Genomic DNA, 26017 nt, shown 5'->3' with positions numbered 1-26017 from the left:
AAGAGGGTAGAATAAGGGAGGTAGTGATCAAAAACAAAACAAACAATGGAGAAGGGACAGGATAAAATGAGAAAGATGGATAAACTGAAAAAAAATAGGATGGAGGGAAATAGTAATCATATCTTTGAATTGTTAATGGGATAGACTCACCCATAAAACAAGCACATAGCTGAAGTGATTAGCAAGCAGAATCCAACAATATGTTGTTTATAAGAAATTCACTTAAAACAGAAAGACATAGACACAGAGAGTTAAAATAAAGGGCTAGAACAGAATAAATTATGTGTCAATTGAATAAAAAAGACAAGGAGGGCAATCATGATCTCAGACAGAGCAAAAGCATAAATAGACCTGACTTAAAGGAGATAATCAGGGAAACCTTTTCTAAATTGTACCATAGACAATGAAGATCATATATAACATAGAGAATATCAAATGTGCTATAGACAATATGAAAAAATAATGTTTTTCTCATGAAAATATTTCTCAAATACATAGACAACTAAGTCAAATTTGCAAAAATAAGAGCCACTCTCCAATTGACAAATAGTCGAAAGATATGAACAGATGAAATCAAAGCTAGTTATAGTAACATGAAAAAAAATCTATATCTCTGTTGATGGGAGAAATGCAAATTAAAACAGTGCTGAGGTATTACCTTACAATTATCAAAAATAACAAATATTGGAAGAGATGTAGGAAAATAGGCACATTTGTCTTTTGCCATTGAACTCTGATTACTCTGGAGGAGAGAGGTGGATTTGTGAATTGGTTGAATTATTCTGGAGAACAATTTGGAACTATGTCCAGGAGGCTATATAATTGTGCAAATCCTTTGACAGAGTAGGTCTTAGGTCTTACAAGATATCAAAGAAAAAGGAGCTATATGTACAAAAAATACTTATATCAATTCTTTTTGTAGTAACAAAGAATCAGATGTTGGGGGATGCTTAGTAAGCTGAGCAAGTTGTAACATATGATTATAATGGAGTACTATTGTGCTATAAGAAAAGATGAGAGGGGAGGTTTGATTAACACAAGTCCTATATGAACTGACACATAGTGAAGTGAGAATTAGTAGATCATTGTGTCAATAACAAAAATGTTATAATTGATGAAAACAATTAGAATGTTTAAAGCAGGTCAAGTAACCTTGTTTCTCCAGTTAGGTGTAATGGAATAGACCAGGGCCATTATCAGTTGTTTTGTCTATTCTTTTGCCACTGGACTCTAATGACTCTGGAGGAGAGAGGTGTCTGATTACTTTTCATGGTTATACTTCACTGAAACCTATTTTATTCACAAATCAAGACATCATCCTCTTAATGTGATTAATCTTTTCTAGAACAAAGGATTAATAAGAACAACAATGAATGATGATAATCATCAATGAAAGACTTGATTATTATCATCAATAAAATGACCCAAGATCACTAGTGATGAAAAAAATAAATGTCATTAAACTCAGAAAATGAATTGATGAGCTCAGTAAAATCTGAAGTATAATTTTTTCCACTGTATACTTTTGCCTTTTTATTATATGAGTGATATGGGAATATGTTTTGAATGAGTTCACAAGTATAATTGACACCATTTTGCTTGCCTTCTCAGTGGGTGGATACAGGAATGAAAGGAAGAGAACTTGAAATTCAAAATACTAAAATCAAAAATGTTAAAAATAAATAATATACATATGTTCATATATATATATATATATATATATATATATATATAATATTTAAAATAAAGAATTCCTACCTTCCAACAAATGAATACAGTGAACCAAAAGAAATCCACATACTGGCATGTCTGGAAATCTTTTTCTCTTTTGGTACCTACAGTGCATCAACTATTAGGAGTAAGAATCATGTTTCACCAATGCTACTCTGATGTGGTTTATCATTAGATTGATCAGAACTCTCAAACTGGTCAAAGATATCTTTATTTTTTAGGTTTTCACAAGGCAATCGGGTTAAGTGACTTGCCCAAGATCTCACAGCTAGATAATTATTAAGTGTCTCAGGCTGGGTTTTAACTTCCCCTAAAGATGTCTCTTTTTTAAATGTTTTTGCACGGCAATGGGGTTAAGTAACTTGCCCAAGGTCACACAGCTGGGTAATTACTAAGTTTTTGATACCAGATTTGAACTCAGGTCCTCCTGACTCCAGGGCTGGTGCTCTATCCACTGCACCACCTAGCTCCCCTGTAAAGATGTCTTTCTCAAAATAATGTAGTTATTGCATACATTGCTATGGTTGTGCTCACTTCTCTCATACAAGTTCATACAAGTTTTCCCAGGTTTTCATTTCTCATGGTATGATTTATCCCCCTGTTAATGAGAACTTCCTTGGTTTCCAGTTTTTTTCTGCAGCAAAAGTGCTGCTATTAGTATATTTGTACATGTGGATCAATTCCAAGTTTATTTTAGCTCTTGGGTGCACATACTTACTCAAAGAGCTTACATTTTAATATGGGAGAAAAGACATGTAAGCTTTCAGGTGCAGGTCACATGGAAAGATCCCAAGGTCCTTACAGTGTAGCAGGAAAGCAAATGGTAATATCCTGTAAAATCCTATCATTTAACAATTCTCAACCATTTAAAGCATCAAGGACATTGATGCTAAGAACTTTCATTTTTCATTTCCAAAAGAAGAGTCTAAGATATCTGCAGGAGTCCATGTCAGGCTATGTCTCCATAGCAGTTGCCTACCAAGATGATAATTGGAGGCAGTGAGTTGGAAGCATTGCTTTTCTCAAGACTCTTGGATTCAGTCTTAACTATCTGATGGGAAATGGTAGTCAAAATAGAGGAGTTTGACTTTTCTGGCACGTGAGCTGCCTCCTGTTGCTCTTACAAGGTAAACTACTGCTTTACTACTAATAGAACCCAAATGTTTTTGTTTTCCCATATGACCTCTAACAATTTCTATTTTCCTGTTTTTGACATTATTGTAATCTGATGGGTAATTTACATTTCTATTATTATTAATGATTTGGAACATTTTCATTTTTATGAGCTTGATTTTCTTTGGAGAACTGGCTGTTCATAACTTTAGATAATTTATCTAGACAATAATGATTCATTCTTACATATTCACTTTAAAAAATTCTGTCGTAGCTTGGATATCAGGCCAATATTAGCAAAACTTGCTTTAAGTTTTATTATTATTATTATTTTACATTTTATTATTTCCAAACTGGTTTCTTATTTATATATTTTTAAAAATGTTTGGCTTAAATAAAATAGAAAAGAATTCCATAATGCAGCAAAAATAAGGTAGTTTTTATAATATAAAGTAATAAATTTCCATTTCAAGAAAGTCAATATAATAAATATTGCATATTGTCCATTTTTTCTTTGTTTCCGTGTGCTTTTTATGCACTGCTAAAGACATCATAGATGTATAGGCATATATACATTGTCATATATGCAAATATACCCATATATACTCCCATATAGAGGGACATTTATAAATATATGCATATATATATATATATATATATATATATATAAACATACCTGCATACTTACACATAGATACAAAAATAATATATTTGGTTTGAGAGTTTCTCTCATTTATCTAATATTTCCTGAAAGCAACATCCCCTTCTCACTCTTCTACTTACTTCTATTCATTACTTACCCTTTTGTTCCTTTAAAGAATCCCTCCCATACATATATATTCTTCTCTACCCCCTCTGCATTGCTCTACACACCCTTCTATTTGCCCTCTTGTCCTATTCTCTTACCCTCTAACTCAGTACTCTTTTTGTTCCCTTCACTTATTTTTCCTGTCTTTTATATGTATATATATATATATATATATATATATATATATATATATAATACATAGATACATACACATAAACACATGTCTGTGTGTATGTATTCTTCTCTTTAACCCATTTCCAAAGACAGTAGATTTCCAGAACAATTAATTCTCCTTCTGCATCTAATTTCTCTTTATCAATTCTTCCTCTCACTCCATTTAGATAAGTTGATGACTTTTTTTTATCATTTTCTATATCATGTTACTTATCTCTCTCTCTCTCTCTCTCTCTCTCATTTTTTTTCAATACAATGAGTTCAAGTAACTTGCAAAGTCACAGTTGCCTCATTTCCTTGAAAATAAGACCTGGTCTTATATTAATTTTTGCTCCAAAAGATGTTCTAGGACTTATTTCCAGGGAATGCCTGGAGATAGGCACTCATTCCTGTAGTAATGATTATCTGATCTCTTCTTATCTCTGCAAGGAAGTTCTTTGGGTCTTGAGGGCACTGAGTACTGACTGACTCCGAGACTGGTAGACCTCTTTAGCCACCTCATAAAACAAGTGACAGCGTTAAATAGACTCATTTCCTTTTAACTGATTTTTTCAGTTTCAAGAACATGCTCAATGTTCAATCTTATCTTTCTTGCCCTTTGTGATGATTAAAAGTGGGGCTTTCTTTCCATCTAGACCTTATCAAGTGGGTACATTATTTGTGCATTGTGTCTAGACTCCAATTGATCATCTGGTAATATTGTTTAAGTTCAGCTGCTTACATAGGAATTTTCCTCTTGTCCAAAATCTCCCTCTTGGGTGTTCACAAATGCTTAATTATAATTTATATTATCATTTATGTGTTGTCAATAATATCATTTATATTTAATTATATACTCATATTATTATTTTATAATTCAATATGTCCATCATGTCTTGTAATGGATGTAATAAATACATCCATCTGACTGACAGTCTTAACTGCAGCTCTTTTTTGGGGGGTAGGTCTAATTATGAGCCTGGTGAAAAAAGATTATTCTGGGTCTTATTTTAGTGAAATACAGTAGTAAGAATCAATGTCTGAGTCCAGATTTGAACTTGTGTCCTCCTGACTCCGGGATCAGTGCTGTATAAACTACCCTAACTAACTGACCCTACCATTTTATTTATTTATTCATTTTTTGTTGAGGCAGCGGGGTTAAATGACTTACCCAAGGTCAGAAAGCTAGGTAATTATTAAGTGTCTGAGGTTGGATTTGAACTCAGGTTGTTCTGACTCTAGGACTGGTGCTCTATCCACTGCACTACATAGCTGCCCCTATCATTTTACTTTTTAATAATCTCTTCCTACTTAGTTCTATTCCAATCTTTTTTTTAAATTACTCAATTATTAATAATAGTAACCAATTTATCCTTATTGAGTCCTTGCAATTATTCTTTGATATTTATATTTCTCTTGGTTCTTGTATATCAAACTTCCTATTAAGTTCGGGTCTTTTTTGCAAAAAAATCTTGAAAATCTGGTAATTAATTAAATGTCCATTTTTTAAATGCAGGAATATACTTAACTTTGCTGGGCATGTTATTTTTGTTGTAACCTCAGTTCTTTTGCTCTCTGGCATGTAGTGTTCAAGACTTAGCCTCTGCTATATAATTCTAATTGTTATTTTGCCACATTTGAATTGTTTTCTGATTGCTCTTTTTATTCTGACTGCTCTTGATATTTTCTCCATAGACTGATTTTAGATTGTTATGATATTCCTGTCATTTTCCTCTTAGAATCCTTTTCAGATGATGATTGATGCTTTTTTCCCAATGTCTATTTTCCACTCTTGTTCTAATGCTTCAAGAAAGTTTACTTTACTATTTCTTGTATTAATGCATTATAATTGAGTAGTGTATACATTTGAGGTGTAAGATATGAGATGTTTGTTTCTTATATCTAATTATTGTGTTAATGACTGTAGCTTTTTGGTAAATACATCATTCTTATGCTTTCTTTTCTTGGTTTGTTCTTCAGGTAGTTATTTTTCTTATGATGTGTTTCACATTCTCATCTATTTTTTTGTTCTTTATATTTTCTTTAATTATCCTTTTCAGTGCTGATTTTTTTCCCCTTTCATCCCAGTGCCGAATGTTTTGTTTAATTTGGGCAAAATATGAATTTCACAGGGGATCAATTATAGTTACAGTTTATGTTAGTTTCTAACTACCCTATAAATGAACCTAAAACAACTAAATAGCAAAGAAAACTTGTAGAAAACATGTATTTTTCAACATAACAAGCTCCCTCACTGGAACCTATTTCTTCCTCTCATAACTTCACTGATTTGTCTTTGCTCAATTCTGATTATCTACATCTCCTTTTTTTCAGTTGGTTTATGTTCTTTCATAATCTTGTTTTTCTTATCATCATTTTAAATTTTTCCTCAATTTCTCTTATTTGATTTTAAGGGGTTCTTCTTTTAGTTCTTCTATAAATTGTTTTTTGATCTTTAGAGGTAGGAGAGCCATATTTTTGATTTAGTATCTTTCTCTGAAGCGAAATGCCAATCTTCTCTATTTCCACAAGTAACTATCTATGATTTTTGCCTACTCATTAAAAAAATAACATGTTATTATTATGTTCATCTCTAGTCCTGTGATATGTGGGGTGTGTAGCTTTGGTCTCAAGATCTTTATCCTGCCTGGAACCACCTTTGTTCTCCTTTCCCCCTCCAAGCCACAGCTGTACTGTTAATGATCTTACTCCTGAAAACAATCCATTGGCTATAATCTTCTGTTCCCACTGTGGCCTGGGACCAAGACTGAGTACTCACTATACTCACCTGGCATATGCAGGCTTTTTCTTGCCCAGGACCACCTCTCAACAGCACCTTGGGCCTGCACAACTCCTCACAGTCAGAACTTTAAGAATTCTTGTGGCTGAGACAGAGGCTACCTCCCAACCCGGCTACCTCAGGTATCACCTCTTGCTGTTTCAGGGAGCTAGCATAGAGGTATTTTCACTTCACTGATCTGAACCTCATTCCGAAGATCTTTCTTCAGATCTTATCTAGTTGTCCCAGGAGGACCACTGTTCTGTCCCAACTCTTGTTTGTTTTTGCTACTCTAAATTTACCCTGAATGTGTTTTTTGATGTATTTGTGGAAGAAATCTGGAAAGCTTGAAATTTTCTGCCCTATTTTACTATCTTGCCAGAATTCTCTGAAATTTGCTTCAAATTTTCCCATTTTTAACCCGTTCTTTACAAAGTTTAAATGCATGGATTTTATCTGGGCATAAGATGTTCTTTTGTATGAGAATTAAGATAGACTTTCACTTAGTAAAAAAGTGAAGAAAATATCTTTATCTATTTAGGTCAAAATCTTCTTTAACTTATAATGATATGGAATTACTAAGAGCAGAGACTAACTTGCTCTAGGTCACAGAAAATTTTTATGTCAGAATCAAGACTTGAACTCTGGTTTTCTGTCTTTGACGTTGGCTCCCTTATACAATGTCATCTCATAGCATTTTATATAATCAGAGTTGTCTATTACCTTTTCTATGATATTCTGCTACAGGTTTAGTAAAAAAAAAAAGTCTTCCTTAATCTGAAGTTATTTTTTTTACTCCTCTATTTGCGTGTGATTAAAAAAAAACTGAGTAGTGCATCCATTTGAGATCTATGGTATGAGATGTTTGTTTATTTTATCTAATTTCTAAAAGATTTTTTAACTAATTTTTTAAACTAATTTTTGATGAAAATTTTGTTTATGATAGTGGCTATCTTTGTTTTTATTGAACCTATGCTTTGTTCCTTTGGTTTCTAATCTTTTATACAGAATCTATTCCACTGGACAGCTTTTATATTCTTAACCAGTACCATATATATATATGTGTGTGTGTGTGTGTGTGTGTGTGTGTGTATACAAGTGTATATACTTATATACACGATGAAGCAATATGTAAATATATGAGTAAATTTAGACAACATATGCATATATTCAAGTATTTATGTATATGTTTGTGTATATGTCTATAGGCAATTGTATCCATATGGATATGTAATGGCATTTGGGTAGGGGCTGAGTGTGTGTGTGTGTGTGTGTGTGTGTGTGTGTCTGTGTGTGTGTCTGTGTGTGTATGAGCAAGATGGCATAGTAGGTAGTGTACCATCCATGGAATCAGAAAGACTTCAGTTCAAATTCCTTCCCAGACACTGCCTGGTTTTATATCACTAGGCCAGTCAATTAACCCTGTTTGCCTCAAGTCCTCTTTTAAAACAATGAATTGGAGAAGAAAATGGCAAGCCATTACGGAATCTTTAGGCCAAGAAAATGCCAAAATGGGTTGATGACATATTAGAAATTAACAACAACCTAAAAATATTTGTATCTATATTGATACTGATTCACACACATTACACACATATACCCATATATGTGTGTATACATATATTTGCACATGTATATTTATCTATACCTATATTTATCTCTTTATTACTTGTTTCTGTCTTTCTGTCTCCATTTCTTTCTATCTTCTTTCTTTTCTTCCTTTCTTTCCTTGTTCCTTTCTTTTCTCTGTTGCTGTTTTTCTTTAGCTTTGTCTCTTCCTCTGCCTCTCTCTTTGTCTCTATCTCACATAGAGATGTGTATGCACATATTTCTATATCTGTGTCTTTATATATACATATTTATCTGGATATACACACACACACACACACACACACATATATATATATAATATATATATATATATATATATATATATATTTGTATTTTCTTCCATTTTCTTCTCTTTAAGCTCTTTTCTTTCCAAAGTGATTGCTAACTTGTTTGAGAATCTAAGCTATAACAGTTTAATGATTTATTTTCTTATAATATGGTAGTAAATTTGTATTTTAATGACCACTTTATAAAGAAACAACATTGCCATTGAAATTAATGATTCTGATATTATGTACTTCAAGAGTAGGCAGAATAGGCATTAATAATGGAGAAATATGTGGTGGGCTATAACTTTTTAATATATCTTTAATTATTACATATGCATATATATATATGTATACATAGACACACACAATACACATATATAATTGTATATATGACCAAGTTGCTGAACATAACTAATTCACTAGACTTTGTCTCAATGAACAAAAGCAAAAGACTGAGAATCTATAAAAGACTAAAAGATAAATAAAAATTTTTCAATCTATTCAAGTCAGGAAACACTTATTAAGAGTTTACTGAATTCCAAGCACTTTTTTGCTGCATTCCTTAGGAAAATCATATTTTTAAGTTTCCAACAAAAGAAAATATTTCATAACATTTTTTGGCTTAGAGGTACACAGAAATTTTTGTAAAACATTTTACGTATAGTCAAGATATCCATAAGTTAAAAAAAAATGCCTTATTAAGAGACAACTAAGTGGAGCAGTGGATAGAGCACCAGCCCTGGAGTCAGGAGGACCTGAACTCAAATCTGATCTTGGACACTTAATAATTACCTAGCTTTGTGATCCTGGGCAAGACACTTAACCCCATTGCCTTACAGAAATCCCCCCCACCCCAAAAAAGAAACTCTAATCTGTTGACATTATGTCTTCTGGTAGTTACTTTGCCTTAGGTCCAATGCTTTTGTTTCTTTTTTTCAGATATGATTTTTTTCATGGAGTCATTAGTTTATTTTAGTTGTTCATTCATCTGGGAAAATAGAAATAAATTGGGAAGATAAAAAGGCTTTAACATGATAATAAAGCAGATAAGTAAAATCCTTATAAAAAATCTACAGAAACTAGAAATATTTTAATCAAAGACAGCAAGGAGATTTAAACACAGAAGTAGGAATATACTATAGAACACTATACAATAATTTGGGGGAGGGAGGGGAGATAAGTCTAATTCTTTTATTTCCAATCTTCAAGTAATTACTGGAGCCAAATTATTTGCCTTATTGTTTTAAACCAAGGTGGGTCAGTTGATGTTTACCACACAGGAATAAGTGACTTGTCTGGGCAGTAAATGTCTCAGACCAGATTTGAAATCTGATACCATATGAAGAAACTGAACCCCAGCAAGCAAGAAAGGATTTGACTGTCACATAGATTTTAAGTTGTAAAGCCATGATTTAATTCCAGGATTTTTGCTTTCAAATTCAGTTTCTCTTTCTATGGCATCACATGATTTTTATTTGAATTTTTTATGATGCATCTGAAGGTTGATAATAATTTGGCTTTCATCTTTATCCCCTAATTTAAATATGGATAAATTCACATCAGTTTTGACAGAGTTCCATTGAAACTCCTTAATGAAATATTATGTGGAATTTATAGGAGGAGTTATCCCAAAGGGACAGACTGGTGATGCCCATCTTATTTTTGTGTTTTGTTTGACAGTTTAATATGCTTGCATATGAAAGATGCTGAAATTGTGACACTGATAAAATAATTAATCTGACATAATTTAAATGCCACATACAAATAATATATGCATAAATTATGGAATGCTGCAAAATATAAGACATATTTTTGAGTGTGTGAATTCAGAACTTCAATGGAAATTGTAGATTGAATAATACAGTAATGGAGTTTATGGCAGTTAAGTTGTGTTGCCATTTTAGATAAAAATTTATTCTTACCTCTTTTCACTAATTCCTAGAAATATCTTAGTATTGGAATATAAAAAAGTATATTTGTTCAGTTAGCCCATAGATTAACCTTCTGAGCTACTGCAATTTTGCTTTATTGTTAGAGCATATCACATTCTTCAATAGAAGCACACCATGGTATCCAGTGCCAGAGTATACTGTCTCAGAATTGATTCCAAAGTTCTTTGGAAAGATCTTGAAAGTGTTCTTGCTTTGTTTCTTCTGACTTCTTTGTGAGCCCTTGCTTTGTATGAGTTTTCCATAATATAAACTTTCAGACAAAGGTATATTTGGCATTCAAACAACATGGCCAGCCCAGTAAAGTTATGCTTTCCACATTAGAGTTTGAATATATGGCAGTTCAGGTCAAGAAAGGAGCTTTTTTGTTTAGTACCTTGTGTTGCCAAGTGATTCTCAGAATGGAAATTCTTGAGTTTCATGCAACAATTCACATTCAAAAAAACTCTAGGGGTGGCTGGGTGGTGCATGGATAGAACACTGGTTATGGGGTCAGGAGTATTGAGTTCAAATTTGACCTCAGACACTTAATAATTACCTAGCTGTGTGGCCTTGGGCAAGCCACCTAACCCCTTGAAAAATCTTAAAAAGAAACCTCTAGGGACAACTAAGTAGAACAGTGGATAGAGCACCAGCCCTGGAGTCAGGAGGACCTGAGTTCAAATTTGACCTAAGACACTTAATAATTACCTAGAATGAATGATCTAGGCAAGTCACTTAACCCCATTGACTTGTAACCCCCCCCCAAAAAAAAATGAAAAAAGAAAAGAAAGGAAGGAATTCTAATCTGTTGATATTTTGTCTTCAGGTAATTGCTTTGCCTTGGGTCCAATGCTTTTGGTTCTTTTTTTCAGACATGATATTTTTTTCATGGAGTGATTAGCTTGTTTTAGTTATTCATTCATCTGCTTTACCTAAACCAGTGGCAGGAAGGGATTGAGCTCTGGTAAATACACAAAACATGTCCAAAACTTTATGTGAAGATTATTGCACTCACCACTGATACCAAGTATGTTTGTATGCTTTTGGACTACAAGAAATTCATTAGACTTAAAAGTCAAACAGTTCTTGGAATTGTTTACATGTTTTCTGGAGTAGTTGAAGTGATGGGGAGTGGTTTCCCAAGCTGGTGGTGGCTTCACAATCAAAATTAACCTAATCAAAAAGCTTGCATGCCTCCCAAAAGGAGTGAATGATAGAATTATGACAATAAGATTGCCACATGCAGAAAAGTGCCATGCCATTATCTTCAGTGTGTACATTGCCAATAAGAAATATTTTAGTTCTCCCCAGCATCCTTGTCCTCCCGAATAGAGAAATTATCCATGAAGCAAATGATATTTTAAGACAAAAAAGAGAAGAAAAATCAATACAATTGATCAATAAAAGTAAGAAAACAATTGTGACATTCAATTTTGATGTTTTTGTGTAATTTTATTTCTATTTACAGTGTGATAGTCAAAAGAAAAATTATAGAGAGAATGCATTAGAAATTAAAATGCAAAAATGTGTGTTTTGAATGAAATGTGAAACAGAAAGGGTATTACACAAGTGGCTATAGCAAAATTTTATTATATTTCAGCTGAATTTTTAATAGCAATATCAGGAGTAGCAATAATCAGCTCAGGCAAAGAAACAGTAACAATAGCCTTAAGTTAAAAAGACAAACAGAAACCATACATTGCTGAAAGGTACTACAGATAATTGATACTAATCATATATGTACAAGTCTAGTATATAAATTCCTAAGAGAAAAGTTATGCAAGTTTCATAAAAAATTGAAAATATAGCTATGATTGTGAGGTACTACAATTTAACCTTCTCAGGGCTAGATAAATCTACCCAAAAATAAGGAAAAAGAAGTGAAGGATCTGAATATAATTTAAGAGAAGTGAAAAATGATAGAACTTCAGATTATTAAATAGGAATAGAAATATGCGTATTACTCATGTTTGCATGGCTTATTTGCAAAATTTAAGCACATATTAGCACATAAATCATCATAATCAAATGAAGAATCATATAGCAAATGATTTTTATTGACAAAAATGAAGAAAAATATATTTTCAATAAAGGTCCACTGAAAGAATGATTAAAAATAATTATAGATCAAATAATATATACTAAATAATGGCTAAGTCAAAGAGCAAATTGCAATTTTATTTGTAAAATGATAATGGAAAACAAATTATTTAAATACAGAAATACAGAAAAATCAATAATGGTAAAATTTATTTTTTTGTATACCTTTATCAATAAAAAAATGACATGAGGGACAAATAAAATATGTCTGCAAACAACCACCAAAACAAACTTAGAAAATACCACCCCTACTTAAACATCAAAAGAGAAATTACGAAAAATTAAATTTAAGCAAAAATGAATTCATGAATAAAAGTAGGAGTTTTTCCCCCAATAAATAAAACAGAAAAATGACTAGCACATATAGCTTAAAGAAAATCAAAGCATGAATAAAGATCTCCAGGGGCGGGGCCAAGATGGCAATAAGAGTGGACCTTGTCTTAGGGGCTCTCTCATAAATCTTCGAAACTAAGGACCCTAACTAATTTTCGTGAGACAGAACCCACAGAGGGACCCAGTGAGGCAGTTCTCCTACTCAAGGTAACCTGGAAAAGAGCAGAAAGGCTCTGCTCCCCGGGGTTAGAGGGGCCGCCCTCCAAAGCGGTGGCCTGCAAGAGGGAAAGAATTTCAGCCTCCCAGAGGCAGCCACAGGGCACTGGGAGCTGGGGCTCACAGCAGTGGGGGAGTTTCCTGACCTACGCCCCCTCCCCCAGCACTGGGCAAAACTTAGGGGAACAGCTGGGGGACCTCTGCCAGAGCCAGCACATGAAACCTAGCCCTCAGGGCACACAGCAAGCAGCTTGGCCAGATCCAGGAAACAGTAACAGGCAGAGCCAGTAAGCAGGAGCCCCCAGGGCATGAGCCCATTGAACCTAGGGAGGGGAGTAGAGAGAGAGAGAGAGAGAGAGAGAGAGAGAGACTGCAGAGCTCTGTCCTCTGCCCCTGGAACAGGACTCTAGGGCTCTGAACACATTCAGATCCTGATCTCAGTCTAGGTCCCTCCATAGTACAGCAGGGGCCCACCCCACCTCAGCCCCATGGCAGAGGGGGACACATATGGTCATTCACAGACCAGGAGGGAGGACAGAGCCTCACACACTGAGACCCTTGTGGGAGTGTCTCAAAAGCTCAGGAAGCACCATCAGAACAGGCTAAGGCTGGGAAATGAGCAAGCAGAAAAAAAAGAGGAACACCATTGAGAAATACATTATCTATGATCCCAAGAAGGATTAAAATACTCAGTCTGAAGATGAGGAAGCACAAGCTCCTGCATCTAAAGACTCCAAGAAAGAAGAGAAATTGGGCTCAGGCTATGACAGAGCACAAAAAAGGCTTTGAAAATCAAATGAGGAAGTTAGAAGAAAAACTGGGAAAAGAAATGAGAGATGCAGGAAAAAAAACATGAAAATGAAGTCAGTGACTTAGTCAAGGAAATCCAAAATAATGCTGAAGAAAATAGCATGCTAAAAACCAGCTTAGGTCAAATGGATATAACAGTCCAAAAAGCTATTGAGAAGAAGGCTTTAAAAAGCAAAATTGGCCAGATGGAAAAAGAGATAAGAAAACTTCCTGAGGAAAACAAATCCTTCAGACAAAGAATAGAATTCAGGGAGCTTGATGAATTTATGAGAAATCAGGACTCAATACTTAAAAACCAAAAAAAAGAAATGAAAAATTAGAAGACTATGTGAAACATCTCATTGAAAAAACAACTGATATGGAAAACAGATTTAGGAAAGATAATTTAAAAATTATTGTAATACCTGAAAGTCATGATCAGGAAAAGAGCCTTGGCAACATTTTCAAAGAATTACTACAGGAAAATTGCCCTGATATTCTAGAAGCAGAGGGCAAAATAGAAATGGAGAGAATTCACCTGTCCCCCCGAGAAAGAGATCCCAAAAAAATCAACCCCTAGGAATATTATAGCCAAGTTCCAGAACTCCCAAGTCAAAAAGAAAATATTACAAGCAGGCAGAAGGACACAGTTCAAATATCTTGGAGCTGCAGTCAGGATCACACAGGACTTAGCAGCAACTACATTAAAAGCTTCTAGGGCTTGGAATATAATATACTGAAAGGCAAAAGAGCTTAGAATGCAACCAAAAATCAACTACCCAGCAAAACTGAATGTCCTCTTCCAGGGAAAAAGATGGACTTTCAATGAATCAGGGGAATTTCAAATGTTCCTGTTGGAATGGCCAGAGCTGAACAGAAGGTTTGTTCTTCAAACACAGGACTCAGGTGAAGCATAGAGATTGGAGGAGAAGGGGAAAATATGAGGGACTTGATGATGAACTGCATGTATTCCTGCATAGAAAAATGACACTGACAATACTCATATTGACCTTCTCAGTTAATAGAGTAGGTAGAAGGAGCTTTTCTATTTGAAGTGCAGGAGAAAGCTGAATTTGAAGATAAAATATGGTGTAAAAATGGAGTCAATAGAAAAAAGGGAAAATGGGAGAAAGAAAAAGGAGAGGGAGAATAGGCCAAGATATTTCATATAATAAGATTTTTCTTTATTACAATGAGCTATTGCAATGATATGGAAGTGGGAAAGGCAAGGGGGAATGAGGGAATCTTCACTTTCATCAGAGGTAGCTAGGAGAGTAAACAGCATATATACTCAATGGGGTATAGACATCTGGAGTAAGAAGGAGGGATGGGACAGGGGGAAGGGGTGAGGATGTGAATGAAGGAGGAGAGGATGGGCCATGGGGGGAGAGTGGTCAGATATAACACATTTTCTTTTTTACTTCTTGTAAGGGGCTGGCATTGGATGGCCCGTCTCGGACCATAGGGCCAGGTGGATACTGGGCCTAAGGGGTGGTATATGGGCTTGGGCCTCTTGGCCTCAGGGCTAGGCATCTGTCCACTGTGCCACTCAGCTACCCTACAGCAGAGTCAGAGTGAAAGGAGAGAGAAATTATAGTACATGGTAGTGGAGAAATACGAAAGTAGGGAGTTGCGATCAGCAATGGCAATGGTGGAAACATATGGAAGTAAATTTTGCAATGGACTTATCATAAAAAATGTGAACCACTCATGACAGAGTTGTTGGTGTTAGAACAAAGACTGAAGCACATTTGTTATTATTATTATTTTGGGGGGGAGGTGCAGGGCAAATGGGGCTGGGTGGCCTGCCTGGTGCTGGATAGCAGGGTGATTGTTGCGTGTCTGAGGCCAGATTTGGACTTGGGTGCTCCTGCCTCAAAAGCCAATGCTCTGTCTGACACCCAGTCACCCCTATTATTATTATTATTATTATTATTATTTTATTTTATTTTGGGTCTTTTTATTCTTTTTTCTTTTTTTTTTTTGGTTTTTGCAGGGCAGTGGGGTTGGAGTGGCTTGCATGTCATATGGCTGGGTGATTGTTGGGTGTATGGGGCTCGATATGGGCTCGAGTGCTCCTGGCTCCAGGGCTGGTAATCCGTCCATTTCACCACCTGGCCATACCTACAATTATTACTATTATTTTTTTATTTTTATTTTAATTTTTTTCCTTCCTCTTTACTTTATCGCTCAAGTGAGTCTATATTATTTTGGGAGATGGGGTATTTTGTTTACTCTTAAACAAGAATATTTTATTAAAGTATAAAAACATTATTTGTACAAATTGACATTTCTATGTCCTGTTTTCCCCCTTTCAAATCTATCTTTTCCAATACTGTCCAAATAATCTTCATAATGTACATCAGGAAACAAATCTATGCTGAAAAATAAAGTAGAACAATAGCAACAAAAAAAAATTTAAAAAAGAAATAAAGATCTCCAAATTTAAAAGAAAGAAAATCAAAGCATGAATAAAAAAATTACAAAGAGAAAGTCATGACCAATAAATAAAAAATGAAATTGACAATCTAAATTAGATAATGAATATTTTGAAAATATAAAATGCCCAGATTAATTGTTGTTTTGTTCTTCATTCTAGAATAAGACTACGACTTCTGGGAGGAGATGCCATGACATGCACATGAACTGGATTTGAGTGAGAGGTTGCTGTGCAAAGTCACCCTTCACATTTTCTCCTTCAGAGCCATCTGGGTCCAATGGCCAGTTATGAATCAGGACTAATGGACATGGCCCTGAATGTGAGGCAAACAGTATTAAATAACTTACCTAGAGTTGCACTGTGTCAATCAAGTGTCTCAGGTCAAATTTGAACTTCTATCTTCCTGACTTAAAGGTCAGTGCTCTATCCATCAGCCACCTAATTGACCAAATTATTAAAGTAAAAGGAAGACATAAACAACTCAGTCTGGAGGAAGAAAAATCAAACCATCCATAAATTCTCTTCCAAAGGGAAAGAAAAGCAGGACTATTGAGATTTATGAAAAAATAATACCAAACTTTTAAAGAATAATTAAATGCAATATTATGCAAACTGTTTGAAATATAATAACATAAGGATTTATCAAATTCCTTCTATGATAGAGTTTGGTCTTAATACCTAAAATAAGTAAAGTTTAAAAAGAAATAGGAAATTGTAAAACAGCATTTTAATAAAAATATATGGAAAAAGAAGATTTAAATAAAATATTAGTAAGAAGATTATAGTATGGCATCATTAATAAAATGATCAGGAGGTCATTTCTGAGAACAGAGGACTTTTTTATCATTAGGCAATTTATAAAGATAAAAGAAAACGTTAATAATAGAAATGATCCAAACCATATGATTACATTGAAATGTGAAGAAAAATCTTTTTGCCAAAAGAGTATTCATTTTAGTTAATAGCATGTTAAAAGCAGAAGAATGAATGAATTTGTCATTAATAAGTCACATGGTATCTATCTAAAGAGAATATCCAAAATGTCCTGTAATGAAGATAAAATACAAACCTTTACAAATAAGATCAGGGGTAAAGCATGGATGTCCATTATACTCTTTACTATTGATAAGAATGTTAGTTATAGAAATGATACAAGAAAAATAACTCAATGAATAAATATAGTAGAGAAAATTATTTGCTTTTTGAATCTGACTTGATGGTTCATTTAGAAAACTCCATAGAGTCAATTAGAACGCAAAATGAAACAAGAACTTCAGCATTAAAATAACAATAACTTGATAATTTTACTAATAAATTCAAGGTGGAGGAGATAGTCAAATTTCCTTTAAAATATTATAAGAAGTACAAAATACTTGATGTTTATGTGGAAAAAAACAATAACAATACTAATATTGCTGTTAAAGACTCCTTACCCAAATAAACCCATATCTAAATAATTCTATAAATATGAATGGCTTAAGGATAAGGTAAATCAATGTAATAAGTTACAATTTTACCTAAATTTATTAATTCATCATGCTTATCAATGTAGCAAAGGAATATTTTGCAAAACTATAAAAGTATAAAAATAGAATTTATTCGGTAGAAGAATAAATAAAGAATCAGCTTTGTGGAAAATTAAATGGTGATAGGAAAGAATATAACTTTTTCTCAGTAGTACATGGCATCAATATCAAAATTAACCATATACTAGGGCTTAAAAATCTTTTCATCAATGCGGAAAGACAGAAGTAATAAATGCATATTTCTCATACCATGACACAATATGTAATAAAGGGTCATGGAAAGAGAAACCAAAAACTGATTGGAAACTAAATAGCTTAATTCCAAATAATGAATGGATCAAACAACAAATCATAGAAATGATCAATAATTATGTCTAAGAAAATCATAATAATGAGATACCATACCAAAATTTATATGATGTAGTCAAGGCAATTTTAAAGGGAATCTTTATATTTCTATGTGCCAAATTAGAAATTCTGAAAATCAAAGGAGAGATTAATAAAACTGAAAACAAGAAAATCATTGATCTAATAAATAAAACTCAGTTGAGTTTATGAAAAAAGCCTAAACTAGAAATCTTTGGTTAATCTGATTAAAAAAATAAAAAATGATAACCAAATTACCAGTATCAAAATTGAAAAGTGTGAACAACCCACCACTGAGGAGGAAATTAAAGAGATAATCTGTAGCAACTTTGCTGAATTACATGCCATATCAAAAAAATTAAAGAAATTGAAGAAACCATCAATAAGCTCCCTAAGGAAACATCACCAGGTTCAGATGGATATACAAGTGAATTCTACCAATCTTTTGAGGAGCAATTAATTCCTATTCTATATAAAACATTTTAAAAAATAATAGGAGTTCTGCCAAATTCTTTTTATGACACCCGCATAATGCTGCTATCTAATCCAGAAAGAACCAAAACAAACACAATTATAGACCAATCTCCCTAATAAGCATTGATACAAATATCTCAAATAAAATTTTAGCAATGAGACCACAGCAAGTTATTACTATGATGATACACCATGCTGTTGCAGAATTTACATGAGCTAGGCAGGGATGATTCAATATTAGGAAAATACTCAAACTAATTAAAGATATCAATAGCAAAACTAACAGAAATCATATGATTATCTCAATAGATGCTGAAAAAAGCCTTTCCTATTAAAAATACCACAAATTTTAGAAATAAATGAAGCTTTCCTTAAAATTAAAAAATAAAACTGTGTCTCTCTAAAACCATCAATAAATATTATATGTAATAGGGATAAACTAGGAGCATTTCCTATAAGCTCAGGGGTAAAATATCATCATCATTATTATTATTAAATATAATTTTGAAATGTTAACTCTAGCAATAAGAGAAGAAAAAGAAATTGAAGGTATCAGAATTGGCAATGAAAGCAAAGCTTTCATTCATTGCAGATAAAATGATGCTATACTTAGAGAACCTGAGAAAATTATCTAAAAAATCCTTGAAACAACTGAAAAATTCAGCAAAGTAGCAGGACATAAAATAAACCTACATAAATCTTCAGCATTTCCAAGTTGAACAATAAAGACCAAGAGCAAGAAATAGAAAGTGAAATTTCATTTAAAGGAACAGTAGATGACATGAAATATTTGGGAATCTACCTCCCAGGACAAACCCAGAAATTATATGAACACAATTATAAAGCACTTCACACTATTTTAAATAAAGTCAGATGTAAATAATTGGAATACTTGACCAACAAAAATTAAAGAATAGCAATGGAACTGATGAAAAAAAAATAAAGGAGGGTAGCCTAGATTTACCAGATCTAAAACTATACTATAAAGCAGTAGTTGTCAAAACCACCTATCGATGGATCAGATTCAAAAGAAGTCACAGTAAATGTTTACAGTAATCTATTGTTTTACAAACCCAAAGACATCAGCTTCTTGGATAAGAATTCACTATTTGACAAAAATTGATGGTAAAACTGGAAAACAATATGGTAAATACTAGGCATATATTCATATTTCACACCTCATTTAAAAATTAAATCAAACTGGCTACAGGATAAGGGGAAATATCATAGATAAATTAATAGACCAAGAAATAGTCTCTCTGTCTGTTTTAAATTATTACCAAAGAAGATATAGAGTGCATTATAAATTGCCAAATGAATGATTTTGATCATATAAAACTAAAAAGTTTTCAATAATAAAATCAATACTGCCAAAATTAGAAGAAAAGTAGAAATCTTGGAAACCATCTTCACAATTAGGAGTTCTGATAAAGGTATTATTTATAAAATATATGGAGAACTGCATAAAATTTCTATAGTTGAAAATTATTCCCCAATTGATAAATGGTCAAAGGATATGGATCAACAGTTTTCAAATGAAGAATTGCAAGCCATATATATATATATATACTCAAATGAAAAAATGCTCCAAATCATTATTGATTAGAGAAATGCAAATTAAATTAATAATGAGATATCTCACACCTATTAGATTAGCCAAGATAAAAAAAGGGAAGATGATTAATATTGGAGAGATTGTGGGAGGATTGGGATAATGATACATTTCTGGTAGAGTTGTGAATGGATCCAACCTTTTTTGGAGAGCAATATGGAACTGTGCCCAAAGAACAATAAAACTGTTAATACTCTGTTTTAAAAATTTTTATTAAAGATATTATTTGAGTTTTACAGTTTTCCCCCAATCTTGCTTCCCTCCCCCCCCCACCCCACAGATAGCACTCCGTCAGTATTTACTTTGTTTCCATGTTGTACCTTGAACCAAATTGGGTGTGATGAGAGAGAAATCATATCCTTAAAGAGAAGAGAATTCTCAGAGGTAACCAGATCAAACATCTGGGTTTTTTTTTTCTGAATTAAAGGGAATAGTCCTTGTACTTTGTTCAAACTCCACAGCTCCTTATCTAGATACAGATGGTTCTCTCCTTTGCAGATAGCCAAAAATTGTTCCCAATTGTTGCGCTGATGGAATGAGCAAGTCCTTCAAGGTTGAACATCACTCCCATGTTGCTGTTAGGGTGTACAGTGTTTTTTCTGGTTCTGCTCATCTCACTCAGCATCAGTTCATGCAAATCCCTCCAGGTTTCCCTGAAATCCCATCCCTCCTGATTTCTAATAGAACAATAGTATTCCATGACATACATATACCACACTTTGCTAAACCATTCCCCCATTGAAGGACATTTACTGGATTTCCAATTCTTTGCCACCACAAACAGGGCTGCTATAAATATTTTTGTACAAGTAATGTTTTTACCCTTTTTCCTCATCTCTTCAGGGTATAGACCCAGTAGTGGTATTGCTGGGTCAAAGGGTATGCACATTTTTGTTGCCCTTTGGGCATAGTTCCAAATAGGTCTCCAGAAGGGTTGGATGAGTTCACAGCTCCACCAACAGTGTAATAGTGTCCCAGATTTCCCACATCCCTTCCAATAATGATCATTATCCTTCCTGGTCATACTGGCCAAACTGAGAGGTGTGAGGTGGTATCTCAACTAAGCTTTAATTTGCATTTCTTTAATAATTAATGATTTAGAGCATTTTTTCATATGGCTATGGATTGCTTTGATCTCCTCATCTGTAAATTGCCTTTGCATATCCTTTGACCATTTGTCAATTGGGGAATGGCTTTTTGTTTTAAAAATATGACTCAGTTCTCTGTATATTTTAGAAATGAGTCCTTTGTCAGAATCATTAGTTGTAAAGATTGTTTCCCAATTTACTACTTTTCTTTTGATTTTGATTACATTGCTTTTACCTGTGCAAAAACTTTTTAATTTAATGTAATCGAAATCATGTAATTGGTTTTTGGTGCTGTTCTCCAACTCTTCCTTAGTCATAAACTGTGCCCCTTTCCATAGATCTGACAGGTAGACTAGTCCTTGATCTTCTAATTTGCTTATAGTATTGTTTTTTATGTCTATGTCCTGTAACCATTTGGATCTTATCTTGGTAAAGGGTGTGAGGTGTTGGTCTAATCTAAGTTTCTTCCATACTAACTTCCAATTATCCCAGCAGTTTTTATCAAAGAGGGAGTTTTTATCCAGGTGGCCTGACTCTTTGGGTTTATCAAACAGCAGCTTATTATAATCCTCTCCTGCTTTTACACCTAGTCTATTCCACTGGTCCAGCACTCTATTTCTTAGCCAATACCAAACAGTTTTCATGACTGATGCTTTATAATATAATTTTAGATCTGGTAGTGCTAAGCCACCTACGTTTGCATTTTTTTTTCATTAAGCTCTTGGCAATTCTTGACTTTTTATTTCTCCATATGAATTTACTTACAATTTTTTTCTAGCTCATTAAAGTAATTTTTTTGATTGGTAGGGCACTAAACAGATAGTTTAGTTTTGGTAGAATTGTCATTTTTATTATATTAGCTCTACCTATCCATGAGCAGTTGATATTTGCCCAGTTATTTAAATCTGATTTAATTTGTGTGAGAAGTGTTTTATAATTGTTTTCAAAAAGATTCTGAGTCTGTCTTGGCAAATAGACTCCCAAGTATTTTACACTGTCTGAGGTTACTTTGAATGGAATTTCTCTTTCTAGCTCTTCCTCCTGTTTCTTGCTAGTGATCCATAGAAAAGTTGAGGATTTATGGGGGTTTATTTTATAACCTGCAACTTTGCTAAAATTGCTAATTGTTTCCAGTAGTTTTTTAGATTATTTCTTGGGATTATCTAGGTAGACCATCATGTCATGTGCGAATAGTGAGAGTTTTGTCTCTTCCCTCCCAATTCTAATTCCTTTAATTTCTTTTTCTTCTCTAATTGCTGATGCTAACTTTTCTAATACAATATTGAATAGTAGTGGTGATAATGGGCACCCTTGTTTAACCCCTGATCTTAATGGGAATGCCTCTAGCCTCTTCCCATTGAGTATAATGCTTGTTGATGGTTTCAGACAGATACTGCTCATTATTTTAAGGAACAGTCCATTTATTGCTACACTCTCTAGTGTTTTTAATAGGAATGGATGCTGTATTTTGTCAAAAGCTTTTTCAGCATCTATTGATATGATCATATGGTTTCTGATAGGTTTGTTATTGATATAATTGAGTATACTAACAGTTTTCCTAATATTGAACCAACCGTGCATTCCTGGAGTAAATTCTACTTGATCATGATGTATTATCCTAGTGATGACTTGTTGTAGTCATTTTCCTAAGATTTTATTTAGGATTTTTGCATCTATATTCATGAGGGAAATAGGTCTATAATTTTCTTTCTCTGTTTTAACTCTTCCTGGTTTAGGTAGCAGTACGATATTGTTTTCATAGAAAGAGTTAGGCAGAGTTCCATATTTCCCTATTTTTCCAAAGATTTTATATAGGATTGGAACCAATTGTTCCTTAAATGTTTGGTAGAATTCACTTGTGAATCCATCAGGCCCTGGAGATTTTATTTAGGGAGTTTACTGAACTTGTTGAATTTCTTTTTCTGAAATAGGGTTGTTCAGGTATTTAATCTCTTCTTCATTTAACCTGGGAAACTTATATTTCTGTAAATATTCATCCATTTCACTTAGATTATCAAATTTATTGGCATAAAGTTGGGCAAAATAATTTCAAATTATTACTTTAATTTCCTCCTCATTGGTGGTGAGTTCACTTTTTCATTTATAATACTAGCAATTTGGTTTTCTTCTTTCTTTTTTTTAATCAAATTGACCAGAGGTTTATCAATTTTATTGGTTTTTTCATAATACCAACTTTTGGTTTTATTTATTAATTCAATAGTTTTTTGCTTTCAATTTTATTAATTTCTCCTTTGATTTTTAAAATTTCTAATTTGGCATTTGATTGGGGATTTTTGATTTGTTCTTTCTCTAATTTTTTTAGTTGCATGTTTAGTTCATTGATTTCCTCTTTCTCCAATTTATTCATATAAGCATTTAGAGCTATAATATATCCCCTGAGAGTTGCTTTGAATGAATCCCATAGGTTTTGGTATGTTGTTTCATTATTCTCATTATCTAGGATAAAATGGTTAATCTTTCTATAATTTGTTTTTTGGTCCACTCATTTTTTAAGATGAGGTTATTCAGTTTCCAATTTGCTCTGGGTCTATATCTCCTTGGCCCAGTATTGCATATGACTTTTATTGCATTGTGATCTGAGAAAGATGTATTCACTTTTTCTGCCTTTCTGCAGTTGATCATTAGGTTTTTATGTCCTAGTACATGGTCAATTTTTGTATAAGTTCCATGTACTGCAGAGAAAAAGGTATATTTCTTCCTATCCCCATTCAGTTTCCTCCATAAGTCTACCATATCTAATTTTTCTAACAATCTATTTACCTCCTTAATTTCTTTCTTGTTTGTTTTATGATTTGATTTATCTAGATCTGATAGCGGCAGGTTGAGGTCTCCTACTAGTAGAACTTTGCTGTCTATGTCTTCCTGTAAATTTTTCTGCTTCTTCTCCAAGAATTTGGGTGCTGTCCCACTGGGTGCATATATATTCAATATTGAAATGACTTTATTGTCTATGGTACCTTTTAGGAGGATAAAGTTTCCTTCCTTATCTCTTTTTAACGCTATCTATTTTTGCTGCTGCTTTGTCTGAGATAAGGATTGCTACCCCTGCTTTTTTTACTTCAGCTGAAGCAAAATATATTTTGCTCCAACCTTTTACCTTTACTCTATATGTATCTCTCTGCTTCAAATGAGTTTCTTGTAAGCAGCATATTGTAGGATTCTGGTGTTTAATCCACTCTGTTATTTGCTTATGTTTTAAGGGAGAGTTCATCCCATTCACATTCAAGGTTATGATTACTAATTCTTTATTGCCCTCTGTGCTATCTTCCCTCTGTTTTTATTTTTCCCCCTTTCCCCCCCCTTATCCATATTACCCAGTATTTTGTTTTTGAATACCACCCCCTTCAGTGTGCTTGCCCTCCTATATCACTCCCTCCCCTTTCTTTCCCCTTTCCCTGTTCCCTTCCCTTCCTTTTGTTATTTCCCCTTATTTCCTCCACTCCCCTTCCCTTTCTCTGTCCCCCCTCCCCTTTTCCCCTTTTACTTCTTGAAAGGTTAGATGTTTTATAAGTTAACTTAGTATGTGTAGGTTGACTTTAAGCCAAGTCTGATGAGAAGAAGATTCAGGTGTTTCTAACTGTGCCTGTCTTCTCTCTGCCATCTTTGCCCCGCTTCCTGTTAATACTCTTTAACCCAGCAATTCCAGTTCTGGGTCTATATCCAGAAGAAATTGTAAAAAATGGGAAAAGTCCTACATGTTCCAAAATACTAATAGCTGCTATTTTTGTAGTGGCAAAGAATTGGAAATTGGGGTGATGCCCATCAATTGGGGGGTGGTTAAACAAGTTATGGTACATGAATACTATCAAACACTATTGTTGTATAAGAAAGCATAAATGGTCAGACTCTAGAGAAGCATGGAATGACTTATGGGATCTAATGTTGAATGAAGAGAGTAGAACCAATAGAGCAATGTACATATCCACAACAATATTATGAGATGAACAACCTTGATGGAAGCAGGTTCTCTCAGCAGTTCAGAGAGCTGGCACAACCCTACAGGACAACAAACCAGTTGTGGACAATACTATACCTACCCAGAGGAAGAAAAACAAAACAAAACAATAAAAAAATCCTTCAGAATCTGATGAACAGTACATTTACTTTTTAAAAAAAAAACTCTTATGTACTTCTTTTCCTTAGTCCTAATTCCTCATACCAAAAATGACTAATCTGTAAACATACTTAATGCAAATATATATGTACAATATTAACCTGACTGCTCGTTTCTGAGGGAAGGAGGGTGGGAAGGGAGGGTAGAAGGAAATTTTGTAACATAAAAATATACAAAGGCATAACATGTATTTGGAAAAATAAAACATCAAAAATGTAAAGAATCTCAATAGAAATAATAACCAAAAATTGGAAGATAGAAGTTTATCAGTCTGGCAAGTGAAATCTGTCTTTATTGAAGCATATAGATTTTTTTTTGGCAAGGCACATGATTGCACAGTAAATTGGGATCTGTTCCTCATTATCAATGGATGTTAAATAAATATTTTTGCACTGATTTTTATATAGCATGTGAAAGCAATATATGGGATATAATTCAACATATAAAATCAGGCAATCTGATGCATTATTTGAGGAAAGATTTTAGACTCTCCTAGCTGGAAGGGAAAAAGTAAGCTTTGACCTTTCCCAGATGTGAAACAGG

Source organism: Macrotis lagotis, chromosome X (assembly GCF_037893015.1).
Source record: "Macrotis lagotis isolate mMagLag1 chromosome X, bilby.v1.9.chrom.fasta, whole genome shotgun sequence".
NCBI lineage: Eukaryota > Metazoa > Chordata > Mammalia > Peramelemorphia > Peramelidae > Macrotis > Macrotis lagotis.
This window is presented reverse-complemented; position numbering follows the sequence as displayed.